At 35.9% G+C, this 23,881-nt stretch overlaps 1 protein-coding gene across 7 annotated transcripts in view; it reads left to right on the top strand.

The window, feature by feature from the left end:
- LOC122198518 (arylacetamide deacetylase-like 2) overlaps positions 1–23,881 on the top strand; it is a 187,979-nt gene that overhangs the window by 1,067 nt on the left and 163,031 nt on the right. The window lies entirely within an intron of this gene.

Raw genomic sequence — 23,881 nt, 5'->3', positions numbered from 1 at the left:
CATAGAGATTAACAACTAAGACATAATAAAATAGCACAATTATAATATACTATAATAAAAGTTTTATAAATGTGTTTTCTCTCTCAAATTATCTTATTGTACTGTACTCATCCTTCTTCTTGTGATGATGTGAGATGATAAAATGCCTACATGATGAGATGGGGTGAATGACGTAGGCATTGTGACATAGTGTAAAACTCCTGTTGACTTTCTGATGGTATGTCAGGAGGATCATCTATCTCCATCCAGATAATGGTTGACCGTGGGTAACTGAAACCATGGAATGCAAAACCGTGGAAAATGAAACTGTGGACAGGGAAGACTTCTGTACATTTTTTCTTCTCATTACTAGAAAAAGAAAGTCATTTCCAATCCATTTTTAAGACTAGACTCCCAGGGTAAGAAATAATAAGGAAGACTTAAAAGGTCATCTAAAGTTATTTGTGACCAAGTTTATAGCTTTTCTCAATTTTCTCAGTTGTTATTAAATGGTGACTACATTTGTACAACATAGTCATTGTTTATTTTGATCACCACAAAATGTCTGTAAAACATACTTGTAAAATGTAAATTGGATAATAATTCAATAAATTGTCTCATAAAATTTAATCTGTCTTCTATAATAACAAACATTTTTATTTATTTATTTTCTGAAAGACCCAGCATTCCTAATAGATATTATACATTTTTGTTTCTAAATATTTTATTTAAAAAGAGAGGGGAGCTCCTGGGTGGCTCAGTCGGTTAAGCGTCTGACTCTTGATTTTGGCTTGGGTCATCATCTCATGGGTTCGTGAGATCTAGTCCTCTGTTGGACTCTGCACTGACAGTGCACAACCTGCTTAGGATTCTCTCTCTCCCTCTCTCTGCCCCATCCCCACTCTCTCTCTCTCTCTCAAAATAAATAAATAAACATTAAAAAAAAAAAGAAAGAGAGGAGCACAAATTATAAGAGTAAACCCATGTAATCAATTCTCAGATCAAGAAATAGAACACTAATCTGTCATTCCAGAACTCCCACTTGTCTCCTTCCTAGTGATTGCTGCCACCAAGGTAACTATTATCCTAATTCACCAAATTATTTTTACAAAATTTTTACTTTTATAAAAATGGAATCAAGCACTGTAAGCCTTTCTGTACCTGACTTCTTTAGTTCATGACCATGTTTGTGAGATTCAATCCTACTGTTTTGCACAGCATGTTTGTTACTTTTTGTGGCAGCATGGTATTTCACTGTATGACTTTATTCATCTATACAACTACTGATGCTGTCCATCGTTTATCCTTATTATACATATACATACATATACATACTCGATACAATGTACAGTGCCATATTGAATACAAATGGTGATAGTGGGAGATGTTTACTCATCCATTCCCAAAGTCAGGGGGGAGTTTTCAATATTTCACACTTAAGTATCATTTTTATGACAGTTTTTTATACATACTCTTTATCAGTTTAAGGTAATTCCTTCTCTTTATTAATAATTTCCATTTTTAGGTCAATATTCTTTGTTACAGAAACATTTCTTTTATTCCTAGTTTGCCTGGAAGTTATTTTCCCCCCTGTAGTCTGACATTTTATCAAATGTTTTTCCTGTGTCTGAGACCTATGGTAATGTTCCCTGTTTTGTTCCTGAAATAAGTTATTCGTGGTTTCTCTGTTTTTCATTGCTTAATCTTGCTAGGAGACTATCAATTCATTTCTCTTTCCAAAAAATTAATTTTTTAACATTTATTTTCTATTGCGTATATTTTCTGTTTCATTTATTTTTGTACTTTTATAATTTATTTTCTTTATTATTACTTATTTTTTCTTCTATACTTTTTCTTGAGTTTAATATAGTTTCATCTTCTTACTTCTTGTGATGAATACCTAAACAATTGATTTTCAGATTTTTCAGTTTCTTAATTATGAATTTAAATTATAAATTTCCATCTCAGCACAGTAATAACTAAATGATGTCTCAAAATACTATATTTCGGTTATTTTTCAGCTCAAATATTTTATTAGGCACTATGACTCATCTTTTACTCATTAATTATGTAAATATGTTGCTTAATTTCTAGAAATTTGAAGATTTTATATTTATTGTTACTGATTTCTATCTTCATTCCACTATAATCAAATAATATATTTGGATTATTGAAATCCCTTTAGATTTGTTGGGTTTGGCTTTTTGGCTCCAATAGAATTTATTTTTGTAAATGTTCCATATACATTTGCCAAAATTGTGTATTCTATCATCCTTTGGTACATTTTAACATAAAAGTATTTTCATTTTGTTAATTGTGTTGCTCAGAATATCTAGCTTTACTAATTTTCTGGACGGTTTTTTTTTAAGAGTTACCAAATTAGATGTGTTAAATTCCCCCTCCTTGAATGCAGATTTGTATATTACTCTTTTTAAATCTGTCCATTTTTAGCTTTATTAGTAGGTGTATACAATGCAATTTTTATACCTTCCTGGTGGGTGGGATATTTTGTTACTATTAAAGATTGCTTTTAAAAATATTTATTTATTTATTTAGAGAGAAGGGTGGGGAAGGGTGGGGTGGGGGGAAAGAGGACCCGAAGCAGACTCTGTGGTGGCAGCAGACAGCCTCATGCAGAGCTCAAACTCATAAACCATGAGATCATGACCTGAGCCAAAGTCAGATGCTTAACCAACTGAGCCACCCAGGTGCCCCAAAGATTGCTTATTATCTTTAGGAATGTTTCTTGCCTTAAAATAGATCTTATCCCATATTAGTGTAGCAAAGTTAGTTTTCTTTTGGTGTTTGTATACTCTTTCTCATTAGGAGCACATAGTTAGGCTTTTAAAAAATATTTATTTTGGGGGGGGGGAGAGAGCAAGTGTGCAAGTACGCAGGGGAGGGGCAGAGAGAGAGGGAGAATTCCTTCTGGAATTTTTTTTCTTCTTCCTGGAAAACTCCCAATAGTATTTATTTTGAGTTTGTTGTTGTCAAATCCCAGTTTTTGTCTGGAAATAGTTTCTCTCTTTTTTTTTTTAAAGAAGATATTCAAAGACTCATGTATTATTTGTTTTTACCTTCATGCATGTGGGAAAAGAAGGGAGTGTCAATTAACCTTTTGTGGCCTGAAAAAGTCACAAACTATAATATATTTTTGAAAACAGTGATGTCAGTATAAATACTGTTACCAGGATAAAAAGTTATAAAATAGGCCAATCAATCAGAATTACAAATACTTTAGGGACTAAAGGTTATTTTTATAATATGGAACCATTGCTGAAGTTCAGTTATTTTACCAAGTTCCTTTGTTAGCATTAACTCTAACATGGAAATTATGAATCAAAATAATAGCTGCAATAAAAGAAGTTATGTCTTTGGAGGAACCAAGATGGTGGAACAGCATGGAAGTTTTGTGTGTCTCACGTCCATGAAATACAGCCAGACCAACATTAAACCATCCTGCACACCTAGAAAACTGATCTGAGGATTAAAACAACAATCTGCCCAACCTGAACCACAGAACTAAGCAGGTACATGGTGCAGAGAGGTGAACTGGGGGAGAAAGAAGCTGCGGAGGGCAGGGAGCCACTTTTGAGTGTGGAGAAAGGATGGAGACAGGGAGGGGGAGAAGAATACGGGAAAAGCACCCTCCCCCCCAAAAGCAGCTGGAGATAAAGTAGAAAAGTGGAAAGAGCCACAGGGACTGAACTAAAAGGGGAGAAGGAGAAAGGAGAGGGTTGAAGTTCCATTAAGACTATAAACAGGGGGACCACAGAGCCTGAAACTCTGCAGCTCGATACGTGGTGGTGGCACTCTGGTGGGAAGGGCGAGTCACCAGGAGCAGAGTGGAGTCCTGAGTTCTTCAGGCCACACGGGGAGAGGTGGTTACCCTGCTGGGAGGACACCTGGTAGAGGCTGTGTGGGTCCCCCAAAGGCAAGGCCCTGGTGGACCTGGAGAACAACCACATTCACTGGTGCTGGAACAGTGTCATTAAGGGAGAAGCCTGGTGCCAGATGTGAGTTGTGATTTTCCTTAATCCCTGAAATGCTGCTGCTACACCATTTCATGAACTTTTTCTGGGGCAGGCTGGCACCCGGCCACAGTCTCTGGGCATTGGCAGTGGCACGGTCCAACAAACTTTCCTGGGTAGGTGAGACCCTCCTGTAGAGGGGCAGAATGGATCAAAGCAGTCCCTTGGAAGTAAGGGGTTGGGAAAAACAGCCACATGGGAGACAAAACTCAGGAGGGAGGTGCTGCCTGGGGCTTGGTCACAGACTGTGTAAGAGCAGGGAGTGGACAAAAGCCGGAGACAAAGGACGGGTGCATGATTGCTGACTGGGGAGAACAGAGTGCTGATACTAGATACTGGGTAGCTGGGTGACTCCATTTTCACCACTCCTGAGCATGTGCATACACACCTACAAGCACCACAACAATCCACCTCGGTAAGCTAAGCAGCTCCATCTGTGGAGAACGGAGCCATTACACTAAGCCCTGCCCAACTGGGCCAACCTCGCTCTTCAGGAACACAAGTTTCTCCACCTGCTTAGTTTATGGACTATAAAGAGCTTCATAGTCTGACTTCTAGGGGAAAACAAAGTAATTTCAGTCATATTTCAAACTGTTCGCTGGTCCATCTATTCAATTTTCTTTCTTTTTAAAATTTTTTTCTCTTTTTTGTTTCTTTTTCTTGAATACAGAAAGAAAAAAATCATTTTTATTAAAAATATTTTTCTTTAATTTTTTCTATATGTTTTACTTTTCTGTATTTTTTCTCAAATTCTATTTTACTTCCCTCATTTGATTTTTAGTCTACTTCAGTGTATTCATTTATTCAAATTTTCAAATGATTTCCTTTTTTTTCCTTTTTTCCTTTCCCCCTTTTTCTCTAGTCTTTCAAGCCCCTTTCAACACCCAGACCCAAACACACCTAGGATCTAGCATCATTTGTTCAATTTGTGTGAGTGTGTTTGTTCTTAAGATTTTAATTTTAATATTTTTATAATTTTATTTTTTTTACTTCATTAATTCCTTTTCTTCCTTCAAAATGATGAAACGAAGGAATTCACCCCAAAATAAAGAGCAGGAAGAAATGAGAGTCAGGGACTTAACACAGATACAAGCAAGATGTCTGAAACAGAATTTAGAATCACTATAATAAGAATACTAGCTGGAGCCAAAAATAGATTAGAATCCCTTTATGTGGAGATAAAAGAAGTAAAAGCTAGTCAGGATAAAATAAAAATGCTATAACTGAGCTGCAATCTCGAATGGATGCTGCAGTGGCAAGGATGGATGAGGCAGAGCAGAGATTCAGAGATATAGAGGAGAAACTTCTGAAGAATAATGAAGCAGGAAAAAAGAGGGAGACTAAGGCAAAAGAGCACAATTTAAGAATCAGAGAAATCAGTCACTCATTAAAAAGGAACAACATCAGAATCATAGGGGTCCCAGAAGAGGAAGAGAGAGAAATAGGGGTAGAAGGCTTATGTGAGCAAATCATAGCAGAAAATTTTCCTAACCTGGGGAAAGACACAGACATCAAAATCCAGGAAGCACAGAGGACCCCCATTAGATTCACCAAAAACCTACCATCAGCAAGGCGTATCATAGTCAAATTCACAAAATACTAAGGCAAGGAGAGAATCATGAAAGCAGCAAGGGAAAAAAAGTCTTAACCTACAAGGGAAGACAGATCAGGTTTGCAGCAAACCTATCCACAGAAACTTGGCAGGCCAGAAAGGAATGGCAGGATATAGTCAATGTGCTGAATCAGAAAAATATGCAGCCAATAATTCTTTATCCACCAAGGCTGTCATTCAAAATAGAAGGAGAGATAAAAAGTTTCCCAGACAGAAAAAAATTAAAGAAGTTTGTGACCACTAAATCAGCCCTGCAAGAAATTTTAAGGGGGACTCTCTGAGGGGAGAAAAGATGAAAACAAACAAACAAAAAATAAATAAAGACCAAAAGCAACAAAGATTGGAAAGGACCAGAGAACACCACCAAAAACTCCAACTCTGCAAGCATCATAATGACAGTAAATTCATATCTTACAGTACCCACTCTAAATGTCAATGGACTCAATGCTCCAGTCAAAAGACATAGGGTAACAGAATGGATAAGAAAACAAGATCATCTATTTGCTGTTTATAAGAGACCCACTTTAGACCCAAAGATTGAAAGTAAGGGGATGGAGAACCATCTATCATGCTAATGGTCAACAAAAGAAAGCCGGAGTAGCCCTAGTTATATAAGACAACCTAGACTTTAAAATAAAGACTGTATCAAGAGATGTAGAAGGGCATTATATCATAATCAAGGGATCTATCCACCAAGAGGACCTAACAATTGTAAACATTTATGCGCCAAACTTGAAAGCACTCAAATATATAAATCAACTAATCAGAAAGATAAAGAAACTCATCAATAGTAATACCATAAGAGTAGGAGACATCAGCACCCCACTCACAGCAGTGGACAGATCATCTAATCAAAAAATCAACTAGGAAACAATGGCTTTGAATGACACACTGGACCAGATGGACTTAACAGATATATTCAGAACATTTCATTCTAAAGCAGCAGAATGTACATTCTTCTCCCATGCACATGGAAAATTCTCCAGAATAGACCACATCTGGGACACAAATCAGCCCTAAGCAAGTACAAAAAGATCGAGATCATACCATGCATATTTTCAGACCACAATGCTATGAAACTCAAAGTCAATCACAAGAAAAAATTTGGAAAGGTAACAAATACTTGGAGACTGAAGAACATCCTACTAAAAAATGAATGGGCTAACCAGGAAGTTAAACAGAAATAAAAAAGTATATGGAGGCCAATGAAAGTGATAACACCACAACCTAAAGCCTTTAGAACACAGCAAAAGTGGTCATAAGAGGAAAGTATATAACCATCCAGGCCTTTCTAACGGAGAAAAGATCTCAGGTACACAACCTAACCTTACACCTTAAAGAGCTGGAAAAAGAACACCAAATAAAACCCAAAACCAGCAGAAAACAGGAAATAATAAAGATTAGAGCAGAAATTAATGCTATAGAAACTAAAAAAACAAAAACAAAAACAAAAAAAACAGAACAGATCAATGAAACCAGAAGCTGGTTGTTTGAAAGAATTAACAAAATTGATAAACTACTAGCCAGTTTGATCAAAAAAAAAGGAAAGGACCCAAATAAATAAAATCAAGAATGAAAGAGGAGAGATCACAACCAACACAGCAGAAATAAAAACAGTAATAAGAGAATATTATGAGCAATTATACACCAATAAAATGGGCAATCTGGAAGAAATGGACAAATTCCTAGAAACATATACACTACCAAAAGTGAAACAGGAAGAAATAGAAAATTTGAACAGACCCATCACCAGTAAGGAAATCGAATTAGTAATAAAACATCTGCCAAAAAACAAGAGTCCAAGGCCAGATGGCTTTCCAGGGGAATTGTACCAAACATTTAAGGATGAGTTAACATCTATTCTCTTGAAGCTATTCCAAAAATAGAAATGGAAGGAAAACTTCAATACTCTTTCTATGAAGCCAGCATTACCTTGATTACAAAACCAGACAGAGACCACACTAAAAAGGAGAACTATAGACCAATTTCCCTGATGAACATGGATGCAAAAGTCCTCAACAAGATATTAGCCAACCGGATTCAACAATACATTAAAAAAATTATTCACCACAACCAAGTGGGATTTATACCTGGGATGCAGGGCTGGTTCAATATCCGCAAAACAATTAACATGATTCATCACATCAATAAAAGAAAGGACAAGAACCATATGATCCTCTCAATAGATGCAGAGAAAGCATTTGACAAAATACAGCATCCTTTCTTGATAAAAACCCTCAAGAAAGTAGGGATAGAGTGATCATACCCCAAGATCATTAAAGGCATATACAAAAGACCCAACACTAATAGCATCCTCAATGGGGGAAAACTGAGAGCTTTCCCCCTAAGGTCAGGAACAAAACGGGGATGTCCACTCTTGCCACTGTTATTCAACGTAGTATTGGAAGTCTTAGCCTTGGCAGTCAGACAACACAAAGAAATAGAAGGCATCCAAATTGGCCAGGACCAGGTCAAACTTTCACTCTTTGCAGATGACATGATACTCTATGTGGAAAACCCAAAAGATTGCACCAAAAAACTGCTAGAACTGATTCATGGATTCAGCAAAGTTGCAGGATATAAAATCAATGCACAGAAATTGGTTGCATTCCTCTTCACCAACAATGAAGCAACAGAGAAATCAAGGAATCGATCCCATTTACAGTTGCACAAAAAAGGTGAAAAATCTATACACTGAAAACTATAGAAAGTTTATGAAAGAAATCGAAGAAGACACAAAAAAATGGAAAAAGATTCCATGCACCTGGATAGGAAGAACACATAGTGTTAAAAACGTTGATACTACCCAAAGCAATCTACATATTCAATGCTATTCCTATAAAATAACACCAGGATTTTTCACAGAGCTAGAACAAATAATCCTAAAATTTGTATGGAACCAGAAAAGACCCTGAATAGCCAAAGCAATCTTGAAAAAGAAAACCAAAGCTGGAGGCATCACAATCCCGGACTTCAAGTTATACTACAAAGTTGTAATCATCAAGACAGTATGGTACTGGCACAAAAACAGACACTCAGGTCAATGGAACAGAATAGAGAACCCAGAAATGGACCCACAAACATATGGCAACTAATCTTTGACAAAGCAGGAAAGAATATCCAATGGAATAAAAACAGTCTCTTCAGCAAGTGGTGCTGGGAAAAGTGACATGCAGAAGAATGAACCTGGACCACTGTCTTACACCATACACAAAAATAAACTCAAAATGGATGAAAGACCTAAATGTAAGACAGGAAACCATCAAAATCCTTGAGGAGAAAACAAGCTAAAACCTCTTTGATCTTGCCTGCAGCAACTTTTTACTCAACACGTCTCTGGAGGCAAGGGAAACAAAAGCAAAAATGAACTACTGGGACCTGATCAAAATAAAAACCTTCTACACAGCGAGGGAAACAATCAGCAAAACTAAAAGGCAACCAACAGAATGGGAGAAGATATTTACAAATGACTTTCAGACAAAGCGTTAGTATCCAAAATCTGTAAGAACTTATGGAACTCAACACCCAAAAACCAAATAATCCAGTGAAGAAATGGGCAAAAGACATGAATAGGCACTTCTCCAGAGAAGACATCCAGATGGCCAACCAACACGTGAAAAAATGCTCAACATCACTCATCATCAGGGAAATACAAATCAAAACCACAATGAGATACCACCTTCCACATGTCAGAATGGCTAACATTAACAACTTAGGCAACAACAGATGTTGGTGAGGATGAGGATAAAGAGGATCTCTTTTGCATTGTTGGTGGCAATGCAAGCTGGTGCAGCCAGTCTGGAAAATAGTATGGACGTTCCTCAAAAAATTAAAACTAGAACCACAGTAGGACCCAGCAATTGCACTACTAGGTATTTATCCAAAGGATACAGGTATGCTGTTTTGAAGGGGCAAATGCACCCCAATGTTTAGAGCAGCACTATCAACAATGGCCAGAGTATGGAGAGAGCCCAAATGTCCATTGGTGGATGAATGGATAAAGAAGATGTGGTATATATATATACAATGTAGTATTACTCGGCAATCAAAAAGAATGAAGTCTTGCCACTTGCAACTACGTGGATGGAACTGGAAGGTATTATGCTAAGCAAAATTAGTCAGAGAAACACAAATATCAGATGACTTCACTCATGTGAGGACTTTAAGACACAGAACAGATGAACATAAGGGAAGGGAAGCAAACATAATATAAAAACCAGGAGGAGGGGGACAGAACATAGGAGTCTCAAATATGGAGAACAAACAGAGGGTTACTGGAGGGGTTGTGGGAGGGGGATGGACTAAATGGGTAAGGGGCATTAAGGAATCTATTCCTGAAATCATTGTTGTACTATATGCTAATTAATTTGGATGTAAATTAAAGAAATAAAATTTAAAAAATGAAGATACATCTTAAAATTTTTTTTAATGTTTTTTTCATTTTTGAGAGACAGAGATAGAGCATGAGTGGGGCGGGGCAGAGAGAGAGAGACAGACAGAATCTGAAGCAGGCTTTAGGCCCTGAGCTGTCAGCACAGAGCGCCATGCGGGGCTGGAACCCATAAACTGTGAGATCATGACCTGAGCCAAAGTTGGATGCTGAACTGACTGAGCCATTCAGATGCCCCTGTCCTTTTTTTAAAAAAAAATCTTGTTGGTATTTCTTCATAAATATTAGAAAGGTCTATAATTTCAAGGCCAAGTGCTATCATTTTACTAACTAGTACCAAGAGATATTAAAGCTTATCTGAGGAAAAAAAACTAACAACAAGCAAAACAAACAAACAAAACAACAACAACACAAAAAAAACCCCAAAAAACCCCAAAACAAAAAAGTTTAGTATTATAACCAGGAGAATATGGAACATGTAATTAGATAAGAAATATGACATAATCAGGGCCAATGAAACATTAGGATAAGCCTGCTGTTAGCATTTTGGGAAAAGTTTCTCTTCAGAGTATTCTTTATTTCCTCTTGAAATTGTCATGCTTGCTTACAGCTTTTATAATGACCTTGATGTCTTGCTAAGTTGACACTGATGATTTCCTTGTGGAAAGATGCAAAATGTCTCAGTCCTTGGTAACACCGTTGAAGTGCTTAACTGACCAGCATGAACACAGCCCTACCTATTAGACAAATCAAAGGTGAAATAAAAGATATCCTTATTCCTTAAAGCCAACTTGAAGAAGTTCTGTTACTGGTGCAAATAAATAACCTAAGGGAAAGGTAAACAAACAAACAAACAAAAAGAAGTAAGCCCAGTGAAACTTTTGGCAAAGGGAATGAGATAACATTTGAATAAATCAGGCCCTATTCTTTCTGAACATGGGTTCAGTGTGCACTGTGGTAATTGAAAGGTAGGGATGGTTAACTGAATTCAAATGATTCAATTCATCGGGAAGGAAGACAGTGTGAACATACACCTAAGTCCTACTCTATATCCTATTTTACAGCATTTGTTTTAGTAAGAAAAATAGTTGGGGGATTTGTTTTAACAGTATGTTTGAATAGGAAAAGCTCATGACTTCTGAGAATTCATTCATTAATTCAGTATCCATGGAGCCACTCTGTGTCCTAGACACTGAGGTTGTAAAAAGATGAATTAAAAATTCCTGCATTCAAAAAGCTCCAGATCTACATTTAGGATAAGATTTTAGTCAGAATCTTCTCCTAAGCCATAAATAAGGAATTCACCTCTGAAAGCCATACTGCTTTTGTGGTTGCAGGGGATTAACATTATCCTGTTTTATGAATTGATATGTAAATTTAAATTTTTGTTGAAAATGTGTAAATTTTTGCATGGATTGAACTAAAGTGATGCTTTAGTTACTTAAAAAAGAGTAGTTAACTTTCACTACTTGCAGTGCTTGAATGGATAATTTGTTTTCTGGTGTCCAATGAGATTTTTTTGCCTAGATTTTATTGCTTATATAGGATTAGAGATTTGTTTTCACTCTGACACTTTATGAATTATTTTTCTTAACATTTGCCAAAACTCCCATGGCAGCATATTGGCCAAAACAAATTTCACCCTTTAAAGACATAAGTTCAAAAGTCCCAGAAACACTAATGAATTATAGTGTGATGTGAAATAGACAAATAGTTAATATAAACTAAATTTTGGGATTCCAGCAGTTGAGGATTTGGGGCTTCATAATGTAGTAGCTATTTTCAGTGTTTTAGTTCGATGCCTGTGTCAGAGACAGATAAAGGGAACTCATCTGAGCATATAAAACTATGTTCTAGGATTTTTGAACTCTTTTCTATGTGTCTCTATCATGATAATGTTTCCTGTTCTGGTCCTGAATGTCCAGGAAAAGGTCACTGGGGATTATTGAGAAGAAGGTGCTGCAGTGCTTTTCCCTATGTCCTGAAGTCCCTTTGTCTGGTTTTCCCCCATTCCTCAAATCCAGATGTTTCCTGGCATAGTGGATACTTTTTCGTCATTTTTTCCCCTTATAGCAATAACCTTCTGTCCTCTTGGGGGTTTACATGTTGTTCAGAGAATCTCATAAAAATCACAAAATGTATATTTTCTATATAATTTTAGGAGCACTCAGTTATGAATCCCTATTACAAGATTATAGCCCAGTTTCTGATATGGTGTACACATTTATGGCAAGTAGGACTTACTGTAAATTAAGTAAATAATCTATACATTTAGTAAATATTTATTGAGGACCTATATGCACTGGTCTCATTGCTAGGAATACTGTGTGCAGGAAGATAAACTTCCTGCCATCAGGGGCTAACATCCTGGTGAAAATGCAGATAAAATAAAGGAATATCTAATATTATATCAGGTAAGGGCAATGAAGAAATAAAAAAGTTGGGTAAGGGGATAGACAGTGACAGGGCATACTATGAACAAAAGCATGTCAAAATAAAGTAAATACAAAATAGGAGTTTCCATAAAGACTTTAAATTGTTATTTCTATATTTTATTATAATTTATTCATATTATCAATGTTATTGGAAATATAAAATGCAAGATTCATAACGAAACCTTTCACTAAGTTTCTTTGTATAGTTACTTAAATAAATTGATTTTAAAATGATGTATAAAATTAACATTTTCTGTGGAGAAATCAGAAGTAATCAAAAATAATTTTGTTAGATTTTTTTCAGTAACATTTCATGGAAAATCAAGGGGTTTTGCTAAAAGTGTTGTTAGCTTACTGTTTTTTATTTGTTTTTTGCTCCTGTAGACTTAGTAACCATTTAAAAGCTGGAAGAAACCTGGTTTCCACAAATGGAACCAAATGGAAATGGCAGAAGAAGTATATTATCTTTCCACAGCTCTTCTGAGAAAGGCAATGAAGTTAGGCTTTATTTAATACAGATGTACCACTGCTAATTTTCTTTCTGAGGATGGACTTGACAGTGGCCTTCTAGACATACATACACAGATGTGTAACATATAATATATTCAACCCAGCTGACCACAGAACCCTTGTGTTGCTTTTAGAAGTGGCAGAAATGTTGAGGAATTCATATTAAACCTTCCACAGTAAAAATCTCCACTGCTGTTTTGGCCACAGAAGAAAGATTTGCAACTACATTTGCCTGCAACTTCAGGCAGTGGGTTGCGCTTTCTAATTATTGCACAGTTTCTGAAATATTACAAAATGTTTCACATTTTCATGTCTTCTGAGTTGGAAAAAATATTTTTTGGTGAGAAAACTACTAACTAAGCCATTGCCAAAAATGATGGAAGTAAACCTTAAAGGACTCTGTAGGGTGATTTGAACTTCCAGTTACTAAAATAAATGGCTAATTATTTTATGGACCACTTATTCCTTTATCAATTAATCTAAAGGAAGATGACTTTCTTTTTCAATCGTAGCAAGGAGTATATGCTTTTAAAACTTCTGATGCATTATTTTGAATGTCCTCAATGATGACTAACATTTTCCCTTTGGCAAAAGATACATATATATATTTCAAAGAAACATCCAAAAATTATTGGAAGCTGATTTGGGAAAGAGGATAAGAGATTGGGTTGGATATTTTTTTCTCTTTTATAAAAACCAGAAGTTGTAAAATAAAGTGACTGACTTTTCAGTGCAGCTGGGGTCATGGTTACCAGGGAAGAACCCTGGAAATATACAGCATTATTGGAATACTCCCTAAGGGAAAACTTTGAAAGATGACATTCAGTGAAGTGCCAACATTTCTTTATATATCACAATTACACCTCCAGTAAGGGAAGATAATATGAAATAATGTAAATTTATTATGGCACCACAGGGAAAAATGTGAGAATAGAGGCAGTATTCCTAACCAGAATGTTAGGAAAAGCAACATGGCAGAGATGGCTCAGTTTTTGCTCTTGAAGAATGAGTAAGATTTGGATGTATAGTAAAGGAAGTGAATTCCATCCCATGGATGGAAATGGAAGCAGGGAAATGCAAGGGATATGTGTGGGATAGGAAGTAGGTCAATGTGACTGAAGTAATGTTTTCATGTAGAAAAAGAGGTAGGCAAGGTGTGTATTGAAGGTGTTGACTTTAAGTGCCAGGTACTCAAGGAGTTCTGATTTATATTATGCTCAGTGGAGAATCACTGAAAGTTTGTGTGAAGAGTCATGGTATGGAGAAAATAGGACATGAGGAAGATTCATCTGGTAGGAGAGTGCATTGAAGAGAGAGGGGACTGGAGAGAAGGAAGTTAGACATAGGCTGTAATGGCAGAATAGATGTGATAAGAATCTGCATTGTGATGTCATCTTGTGCTGTTGAGTGGGAAAACATGATGAAAATATACATTTCTTACCCTCAAAATGTAAGAACATTCAGCTAAAGCCAATATACATGTTGGAGTAATGCATTGGGAAATATACATTACCTCACTAGTTTTTTCTTTGACTTACTTAGGGAGTGGGAAAACATTAATTCTGCTGTCAGGCAGTAACAACAAAGATTTTTAAAAATCTGAATGTCTCAGTATGCCACAAATATCCTTTGTAAAAATCCATTAAGATTTCATATTGTATTTCACTATTGAAGATCACCTTTTTTAAAGGTATAAAGATAGATCCTTAGCTAGTACTTCTTACTTGTTGCAACGCACCATGTTCAAAGCTGTGAAGTAGCAAAGGGGAATCATAAGTAGAAATTGCCTTTAGAGAATTGACAGTCTAGAAGGGGAGATGACGTACCTTTGGATGTGGAGAATTCAAGGGCTAAGGAGAGATTATATTTAGCTATTAAGGGAACATTTGTTGGAGAAATGGCTCTTGTGTCTGGCCTGGAAGAATGTGTAAGATCAGGAGAAAGGAAAAATTTTGCTATGTGTTCTTTTTTATAAACTGGTGAAAAATGTAAAAATTCTGGAAATATTTTGGCAGAAAAAAACCCACCTTTTTTTGGCTTGTACAAAAATATCATTCCCTTACATTAGGAATACTGTTTTAAGATAAAAATTTAATAAATTTTTAAATATTGTTTGTATTGCCAAGAGAAGAAGGAATTAAAGGTCTCCTAAAATATAAAGGATTAGTGAAATAATATAGCTCCTAAGGTGGTAACAGGGGGCTAAAGTAGTATTTATTTTGTGAATTTTGTGAGATTAAATTATACACACATACATAAAGGGCTTGGATTTTATCTTAATCTACTTAAAAGCTAATAAGTTACACTGTTAATGTTCCATGGATGATGGCAAAACATGTGAGACTCCTGGGTCAGAGACAAAGGGCTTTACTACTGGTGGGGCAGTAAGCTGTATAAGCATCAGGTTTGCATCAGGTCTCCTGTCTGCATCCCAGGGCGGGGATGATCCAGTTAGATTTTATGCACACAGTAGGTTTGTGTTGCACGTCGGGACCCTAAGCTTGGGGAATACACTTCTTTTATAGCAGGCGGTAAGTGGGCCTGCCTTGTGGTCTCAGTGGGAGACGTTCCCTCATTCTTCAGGGTTACTTTCAGCCAAATACAATCCTGAGAAATGGCTTAGGTTAGTCCTGGTAGCGCTTAACTGCTTTGGGTCCTTTGGTCAACATGACAGAAGTTTAAGCATGCTGTCAACATTTATTAAATAACTCAAAGTGTAGTAAGTAGAATATAAAAATGATCCTAATTGATGTTATCATGTTTTTTTTCAGAGTAACATGCTTTTGTTTTACCATCATGTATATAAGGAAAAAAAAATATGCCAGCGGTATACTTCCAGTTTGACAGAGTAATCTCATAAGTATTTATGCTATGTAGGAAAAGAGACACACGACTTACTAAGTTGTTTCCAGGGCAAATTATCAAGTAAGACACTTAAGCCACACATTTTTTATAGGCTCTTTTTCTATAAAGACAACAATTTTAAGTCTGCAGAATTGGACAAGACCAAGTTATTCAAATTATGTTTCTAAGGATACAGTTTTAATAGAAACAATAATAAGTTGACAATCTTTGTGAATATTCATTTAAGTCTCTGTATAGTATAGGAAAGTAAGATTGTTATTTTTTCCAAATGTTCCTAATTAAAAGGAAAAGAAAGCCTGTACAGTTCAATTTTCCCAGTAAGAAAAATCAGAAAATAACAGTATTTCACTAAATAGTAAAATAAAGGACATGGTACTAATCTTCTGCATTAAATAAATGAAATACAAACAAGAAAAGGCACCCATTTTGGGTGGTGAGGCATTTATACACAGCAAATATTGTCTGGGTTTTTTTTTCTTTTGAATGTTATAATTCTTAGGACTTTAGATTTTTGGATTCTTCACAAATGCACATATGTAGAAATTAAGAAATCATCAAAAAATGTTTTTTGACTAGAGTAGGACAGATTTCCAACAGATATTTGGAAAGGAAAAGAAAGTCAGGGACCACTTAGGAAGGGAGTAAGGCAAAGAGAAAATAATAGAACATGCATTGGTAAAGGAATAATTTTGGAATGTTGAGTGTTTCAGCCATTAAATATTGGAAAGAAATAATATTTGGGAGATTACTGACAGAAAAGTCAACTCAAAGTTAAGAACTGTAATTTAAGAACACAGTTTTTGGGAAAAACTTGATTAATTTTCATTTTTTTTAAAAGTTTATTTATTTTGTGAGAAGAGAGACAGCATGAGCAGGGAGGGGCAGAGAGAGAGGGAGAGAGAAAGATTCTTAAGCAGGCCCCAAACTTTCAGCTCAGAGCCCGATGCAGGGCTCGAACACACGAACCAGATCATGACCTGACCCGAAATCAAGAGTCTGAGGCTTAACTGACTGAACCACCCAAGTGCCCCTAGAACTTGATTTTTTTTAAGGTGATTTTAAGGGTAAAAAGAAAGCGTATTTGTACAAACTTTGATTAAAAATGATAACATTAGCAACAAATAGAAGTTCTTGGTAGATTTAATTTCAGGAAACAAAATTGAGGAATGGGCAGAGAGAGTTAATATGGCAGGTTAGAAGAGGCTGTTTTATAGCAGGCCAATCCACAACTGTATCAGTGACACTTTGCCTCCAGTCAGCTTTCTGATTTCAGTTCTTTCTTTCAGTTAAATTTAAGTGGTCTATACGTGGTCTGTACCACAGTACATTTTGAATTGACTCATCATTAATAATACTATTTGGAAGCCTCATACTGGAACTCAAAATCTAGAGAAACGTACCCCAGATTTAGAGTTTGTTTTGCTGGCTGAGTTACAGGAGATAGTCTATGAATGTGACATCATAGAGATTCTTTTCTAAGGAACTGTGAATTGAGTTTCTAAGAATGCATTACATAACTGAGTAAAAAACTCCCTACTCCCTTTACTGTTTTCATTTACACTTGGGGTATATACTGAGCACCAACCCAGAGAACTGAACATGAAAACCAAGCTTGCAGTTACAACCATGGTTCCATGGGTTCTACTCAATACTCACACTTTCTTACAGTTTTCTTTTCAATTCCATTCTGTTTTGTTTAGCTGAGCCATGAGGGAAAATTAGCTTGCTATCATCAACTTATAAATCAATAGGCAAGATAATGTTTTTATTGGAACGGGCCTGTTATCAAATATCCATTTGCTGGGTACCTAGTAGTCCCTTGGAAAGATGCTTCTTTTTAAAAAAAATTCTTTCTTTCTTCCTGTCTTTCTTTCTTTCCTTTCCTTCCTTTCTTTCTTTCCTTTCTTCCTTTCTTTGTTTCTTCTTTAAAGAGCATGAGTGGGGGAGGGACAGAGAGTGACAAACCAAAATGTTTCCTATACTAAATAGATTCTAAACAAAGATATTATAGAGTCTGTGTATGTGTGTGTGCATGTGTGTTTCTGTGCACACTCATGTGCACTTTGGCCTTATTAAAATTGCCCAAGCATTTTTTATGTATCTACATCCTCTCCCACATAGACATCTTAAAAGACATGTTCTTTCTATTTTCCTGTTTTTAAAAATTGAAGTATAGTTAACATACAATGTTATATTGGTTTCAGGTGTACAACATAGTGATTCAGCAAAAATTGTACATTATGCTATGGTCACCACAATAAGTGTAGTTACCATCTGTTACCATAACAAGCTATTACAATATTATTGTACACTATGCTGTACTTTTCATCCTCATAATGTATTTTTAACTGGAAGTTTGTAACTCTTAATCCCCTTTACCTGTTTTTCCCATCCCTCCAAACACCTCCCCACTGGCAACTACCAGCTTGTTTTCTGTATTTATGAGTCTGTGGTTTTTTTTAATTCGTTGTTTTTCTTTTTAGATTATATATATGAGTGAAATCATTTGGTATTTTCCTTTCTCTGATTTGTTTCACCTAGCATAATACCCTCTAGGTCCATCTATGGTGTCCCAAATGGCAAGATCTCATTCTTTTTTATGACTAATATTCCATTGTGCATATATACCACATCTTTATTCATTCATCTATTGATGGACACTTGGGTTGCTTCTATATCATGGCTATTGTAAATAACGATGCAATAAACATAGGGGTGCATATATCTTTTCAAATTAGTGTTTTCATTTTATTTGTATAAATATTCAGTAGTGGAATTACTGGATCATAGGGTATTTCTATTGTTAAATTTTTTGATGAAGCTCCATACTGTTTTTTACAGTGGTTGTACCAATTTACATTCCTGCCAACAGTGCACAAGGGTTTTCTTTTCTCCACATTCTTGCCATCCCTTCTTATTTCTTGTCTTTTTGATACTAGCCCTTCTGCTAGGTATAAGGTGGTATCTCACTGTGGTTTAGATTTGCATTTCCCTGGTGATTAGTGATGTTGAGCATGTTATGTGTCTGTTGGTCATTTGTATGTATTCTTTAGAAAGGTTGTCTATTTAGATCCTCCATCCATTCTTTAATCAGATTATCCTTCTTTTTTCTTGTGGTAAGTTGTAGAAATTCTTTATATATTTTGGATATTAACCCTTTATTGGATATATCATTTGCAAATGTTTTCTCCAAGTCAGTAGGCTGTCTGTGTTTCATTGATGGTTTCCTTCACTGTGCAAAAGCTTCTTATTTTGGTGTAGTCCCAACAGTTAATTTTTGCTTTTATTTTGCTTTTATTTCCCTTGCAGGAGGAGACATAGCTAAAAAAATTTTTTTGTGGTCAATGTCAAAGAAATTACTGTCTATGTTTTTTTCTAGGAGTTTTACAGTTTCAGGTCTCACATTTATTTTTTTATTTTTATTTTAACGTTTATTCATTTTTTGAGAGAGAGAGACAGAGAGAGACAGAGCATGAGCAGGGGAGGGGCAGAGAGAGAGAGGGAGACACAGAATCCAAAGCAAACTCCAGGATCTGAACCGACAGCACAGAGCCTGACGCGGGGCTCGAACTCACAAACTGTGAGATCATGACCTGAGCCGAAGTTGGATGCTTAGCCAACTGAGCCACCCAGGTGCCCCTCAGGTCTCACATTTAGATCTTTAGTCAATTTTGAGTTTATTTTTATGTATGATATAAGAAAGTGGCCCAGTTTCATTCTTTTGCATGTAGCTTTCCAGAAAAGACATGTTCTTTCTATTTACAATCCCAAGGGTACTTTCTGATGCACTCCTCACTTGGGCCACAGATGTCTAGACCGGAATTAGACAAGAGACCCAATTTATGCTGATCATATTTTTTTCCCAAGATTGTCAACAGGGTCAGAGCAGCTGACAGTGAGATTATGTCAGTTACATAAACTAAATGAACATATTAGAGTAAGCACTGATGTAAATGCCATAGTGATTCAAAGCAATGATAGGCAAACTAAAGTGGCTGTGGGAGTTTGAAACCATGAGTAAGGTTTGAAACCTTGTAGAAAGGTGGGTGATATGATCAACTCTCACATATTTAATGGTAGAGACTGAACTTGCAAATTCAACCAATAGTAAGTTTTTGTGCAATCCCAGGCAAGTTATGTAGTTTGTCCAAGTTTCTGGGTTTTTTTTTTTGTTTGTTTTTTTGTTTGTTTTCAGTAAAATAAATGAGTTAAACCTAGGCATCTCTATGGTTCCTTTATATTGTTAATTTTGCCCTCTAATGACACAACTCTCTCTGGTATAAATGATTTCAGAAATAGGGGTCTTCCAGGGGGCGCCTGGGTGGCTCAGTCGGTTAAGTGGCCGACTTCGGCTCAGGTCATGATCTCACGGTTCGTGAGTTCGAGCCCCACATCGGGCTCTGTGCTGACAGCTCAGAGCCTGGAGCCTGTTTCAGATTCTGTGTCTCCCTCTCTCTGACCCTCCCCTGTTCATGCTCTGTCTCTCCCTGTCTCAAAAATAAATAAAACGTTAAAGAAAATTAAAAAAAAAAAAGAAATAGGGGTCTTCCTTAGGAACCAGTAGCAAAATGGACTATTGACCTCATTTTACCTTCGTTAATTCATTTGACAAGTATCATCTTTAGGCACCACCGTGTAGGTGTTACAGACACAATGAGAATGAATACAGATTCTGCCTTCGTGGACCTTATGATGAGACATGTTGATCAAATTATCAAATTACTTTAGTAATTGCTATGAAGAATACACAGAGCCAGGACAGCATCTAACAAGTGGCTTGGCTGCTCTGGGGTGAGGTCAGAGGTGACATCCCTGAGGAAGTAATGTGTTAACTCAGAGAGGTGAAGGATCATTAGGTACAGATTAAAAAGAAGAATATTCAAGGCATGAAGTCCAGCTTGGCAAACGCTATGAAACTCCTTAGTAGTCATTATCAGAAAATATACTTGATGCCCTGGGTTTGGAGTAGATTGTATAGAACTATTGAAATACTTAAGTTTAAACTCCCTTGCAAGTATTGTACGTATGTATGAGCAAATTCTCACCATGGCTTGCTGGCCTTTGGGACTATGCTTGTGAACAAGTTTCAGCCTTTAGCTACAATAGTGCTACAAAAGTCTAGGCATCTTAGTCAAAAGGGAGAACTCTTCACTGAACATGACATGCTAGTACTGAAGGGGTTGCCAAATTTTTTGACCCAAAAATACAAGTTTGGGACATTATTAACACCACAGGTGTTAAGTGGGTTGATGTGGGGCTCTTTTATATTGAACATCAAAATTGCTTTTTAATGGGTGAAAACTTAGTTTAACAAATGACTGGGTTCCTATGATGTTCTAGCATATTCTAAGGACTAGGGATAGATAAATTAGGCATAAGAAAGGTAGGAGATATTTAATGCTGATAAATATTATAACCTGCTATCTATTCGAGATTGGAAATGTGAGCAAACTTCAGCAGTGGTAGAATGGTTGTTCTGCTACAGGTAGGGTGAGTGGAAGAGCAGCCAGCTTCCCAGATGGGGTGAATGTTGACCAGAGTTTGCTGGATGTCTGGAGCCCATAAGGTAGAAAAGAAAGGGAAAACTACAGCCAATGGGCCAAGTCCAGCTTACTACCGCTTTTGTTAGGCCTAACAAGAAGAAGAAATATTTAACAGATAAATGTTTTCAATCAACTTGAGGATCGAGGACATTGATCTTGAACCCCAATTGTTCTCTTCCCAAAAGAATTCTATTCTCCCCATTGGTAGACCTATGTTATAATTTTTTCAATTATATTTTTAATTTTGTCATAGAAAATTTCTAGAAATTTGTTTTATTTTCTGCTATATAAGCACATAGATAATATCCTCCATTTTCCCTCTTGGTCCACAAACTCTAAAATATTTACTCTGTGGCTCTTTACAGAATAAGCTGGCCAACCTCTGACTAGCCAAGAGATAATAAGGATATCATGAAAGGAGAAAAAATGGACCAGGCAGGACCATTTGGTATGAGTGGCTGTAAGGGTATTAATTTTCTGATCATATGTTGGCTGATTTGGAAAACACAGGAGTATAATAAATGTTTTTTGCTGTGTAGAAAAAAACAGTAAGTTGTAGTATCATGAAGTTGCAATTTAAGGTCAATAATATGCATTTTTAAAAGCTCTATACCATTTTTAGCAATTTTGAAGCAGGTAAATAGAACTCCATAAATATTGGTTATTTTTTATGTACCTTCATGTAGATAAGGACATAATTTCTTACATTTTTTTAAACACTGTTTTAAAAAAATACAATAGTGTAAATGTTTTTTTTTTTTTTAAATCCCAGCAGTATAAAAAGACACACGGTAAAGAGTGAATTTCCATTTCACTTTCGTCTCCTAGTCCCTCAGTCTGACAGTCCTCTCCAGAGGCAATTAATTTTGCCACTTTCTTATACTTCATTCATATCTAATATGTATGTGTATACAGCTCCAATTTCTTTTATGCACATTCTACTTAATATACTGTATCTTCCTTCATCACTTAATATAACTTGTAGTTGGTTTCATATCACTTTCTATCATTCTTCCCATTAAGTGAGTGCTATGATGAATTACTGTGTACATACATCTGTACACACGTATTTATGGATTTCTATATGAAAGTTTTCTAGAAATGGAATTTCAGAGCAAAGGATATTTGTATTTTAAATTGACAAATATAGTCAACTTGACTCTTAAAAGTAGAACTAATTTACACTATCACCAGTTATATATCATAGTGTATGTTTTCTTATCTCTTTGTCAAAATAGTGTAATCAACTTTTAAATCTTTGCCAGACTGATAGATGAAAAACAAGGCATTGGCTTGTAATGTTGTCATATATTTCTCATATTATCATGAAGTTGAACATCTTTTCCTATGTTTAAAGGTCATTTCCTTCTCTTTGAACTGTCTGTTCATGTTCTTGGCTCATTCTTCTGTTGGGATCATGTTCTATTTTAAAAATAAAATGATTCTTGAAAGTACTATGTCAAGGAAAGAAACCTATTCAAGCCAAATTTTATAGGTGGAAAAAAAGCCTTATTGTTGAAGGCTTCAATTACTTTACCAGAATATGAGAATTTTTCCCCACTTAGCTTCCATTTACACCACATCCTGTGAGAGAGTCACACAAATTTGTATGATCTGATCAATATTTCTTGTCACCTAGTCTCACTATTACATAATCAATTATTGGCCCAAAGTCTAAATTGACAACTTAAGAAATACAGATCCAGAGTAGAAGAAAAAGTAAAGTGAAATACTTTTTGTGTAACAGAGCTAGTTCCAAGAAGACTGGAATAGTAATCAAAAGAGATGAAAAAACTAGCCAATTTTAATTTACACAGAATAGCTGAAAATTATGTAAAAAAGTACACTTAAGAATGGAATTCAGAATTAAAACACACACACACACAGACACACACACTTTTATTTGAGTAAATTTTTATGGCAAGTTTCAGATTGTCTTGAGAAAACACGCTTACCAAGAACATGTTTTATAGGAGACAGAAATTAATGACCAGATTGCTTTTCTTGGGACCAGTGTTCTTTGCCTACATATAAAATTTCATGAGGTTTAACACACAGGCTAAAATCCAAAGTAAAGTTCCTCAGAGGTGTGAGTTTCAGCTCAGCACTTTTGTGCTCCTTTCTGTCAATGAGAAACATGCATGTGGGTAGACACAACCAGCAATGGACACCCAGGAACATGAGAATATTGAACAAAATGAGCTCTAGATTCTGTGCTTTTATGAGGAGGACCCTTAAAGGAGCTCAGTCCAAACTCTGACATATGTTCCTTTGGGGGCAATTAGCCACTGTCTTCAGAAACTTTCTTCCTACAGAAAAAGGTGACCAAATGCTCTCTCAGGTTCCTTTCTTGAGGGATCCAGGATCTCAAACAAATGTCATAGCTCAAGGAATATTGCTATAAATCAAGTTAAAGCCCTGGCAAGAATTTCCTACTTTTATTAGTGATATTTAACTAGCAATCCTTAAAAATGAAAACAAAAATGGAAGCAGCTTAGAGGCACATTTATTGTGAC

The sequence above is a fragment of the Panthera leo genome, chromosome C2 (genome assembly GCF_018350215.1).
Source record: "Panthera leo isolate Ple1 chromosome C2, P.leo_Ple1_pat1.1, whole genome shotgun sequence".
Taxonomy (NCBI): domain Eukaryota; kingdom Metazoa; phylum Chordata; class Mammalia; order Carnivora; family Felidae; genus Panthera; species Panthera leo.
Note: the sequence above shows the minus strand (reverse complement) of the source record. Positions and strands in the feature narration are given on the sequence as shown.